This window comes from Pelodiscus sinensis, chromosome 30 (genome assembly GCF_049634645.1).
Source record: "Pelodiscus sinensis isolate JC-2024 chromosome 30, ASM4963464v1, whole genome shotgun sequence".
NCBI lineage: Eukaryota > Metazoa > Chordata > Testudines > Trionychidae > Pelodiscus > Pelodiscus sinensis.
In genome coordinates, this window is record NC_134740.1 from 1,786,256 (window position 1) to 1,788,354 (window position 2,099).

Sequence of the window (2,099 nt, forward strand, 5' to 3'; positions counted from 1 at the left end):
CCAGAAAACCGCTTAAAATCACCGTGAAGCCCTGGCCCAATTTCTCCACCAAGATCTGAGCCCCCTGACATGGCTGCATGTTTTTTATCCATCTGCAGTGTTAGGACTCAAGGGGTCACTTGCAAATCTCGGGTTTTCTTGTGGTAAAATAGCGTGTTTGGTTCCCTCCAGGCTGTGGGGCAGATGTTGAAGATCTGACGCCTAATTGCATAAAGCACCATAGCCTTCTCCTCCCCCGTCCTACTCCCTTGGGGTGCCTCTGTACCCCTAGAATGGCAACCACAGAGCGTGAGAACCTCCACTCTCTCCCATGGGGTATTGTCCAACTCCACCACACGTGGCATCTTCATGGCTCATAGAATCATAGAATCATAGGACTGGAAGGGACCTCAAGAGGTCATCGAGTCCAGCCCCCCGCCCTCAAGGCAGGATCAAGCTCCGTCTACACCATCCCTGACAGATGTCTATCTAACCTGTTCTTAAATATCTCCAGAGAGGGAGATTCCACCACCTCCCTTGTCAATTTATTCCAATATTTGACCACCCTGACAGTTAGGAATTTTTTCCTAATGTCCAATCTAAACCTCCCCTGCTGCACTTTAAGCCCATTACTCCTTGTCCTGTCCTCAGAAACCAAGAGGAACAAATTTTCGCCTTCCTCCTTGTGACACCCTTTTAGATATTTGAAAACCGCTATCATGTCCCCCCTTCATCTTCTTTTTTCCAAACTAAACAAGCCCAGTTCATGAAGCCTGGCTTCATAGGTCATGTTCTCTAAACCTTTAATCATTCTTGTCGCTCTTCTCTGTACCCTTTCCAATTTCTCCACATCTTTCTTGAAATGTGGCGCCCAGAACTGGACACAGTACTCCAGCTGAGGCCTAACTAGTGCAGAGTAGAGCAGCAGAATGACTTCACGAGTTTTGCTTACAACACACCTGTTGATACAACCTAGAATCATATTTGCTTTTTTGGCAACAGCATCACACTGTTGACTCATATTCAACTTGTGGTCCACTATGACCCCTAGATCCCTTTCCGCCATGCTCCTTCCTAGACAGTCGCTTCCCATCTTGTATGTATGGAACGGATTGTTCCTTCCTAAGTGGAGCACTTTGCATTTCTCTTTATTAAACCTCATCCTGTTTACCTCTGACCATTTCTCTAACTTTCTAAGGTCATTTTGAATTATGTCCCTATCCTCCAAAGAAGTTGCAACCCCACCCAGTTTGGTATCATCTGCAAACTTAATAAGCGTACTCTCTATCCCAATATCTACATCATTGATGAAGATATTGAACAGTACGGGTCCCAAAACAGACCCTTGTGGAACTCCACTTGTTATCCCTTTCCAGCAGGATTTAGCACCGTTAACAACAACTCTCTGACTACAGTTATCCAGCCAATTATGCACCCACCTTATCGTGGCCCTATCTAAGTTATATTTGCCTAGTTTATCAATAAGAATATCATGCGAGACCGTATCAAATGCCTTACTAAAGTCTAGGTATATGACATCCACCGCTTCTCCCTTATCCACAAGGCTCGTTATCTTATCAAAGAAAGCTATCAGATTAGTTTGGCATGACTTGTTCTTCACAAACCCATGCTGGCTATTCCCTATCACTTTATTACCTTCCAAGTGTTTGCATATGATTTCCTTAATTACCTGCTCCATTATCTTCCCTGGGACAGACGTTAAACTGACCGGTCTGTAGTTTCCTGGGTTGTTCTTATTCCCTTTTTCATATAAGGCTTATATCTGGTCCCGGGTGGATGGGGGTAGAGGGGTGTTACTTGTGGGGCAAGAAACCTCATATAAGTGTATCTGGTCATTATTCACTTTTTGGTGACCATGCAAACAAACCCCACATTAAATACGTCAGTATGGTCATGCAATGGGTTACTTGTTCTCCTTCGCAGGTCAGCAGTGGGACGACACTTTCCTTTTCTTTTGCTCCTCACGCATTTCAAGACCCTCTTCTCATTGCCTTTTCTGTCCCTTAGTTGATGAGCCTCATTTTGTGCCCTCGTCGGTCTCATTTTGTTCCTGTGATCTTGCCCTAGGCTTCTGTACTCCCCTGATGGGCCACTATCAA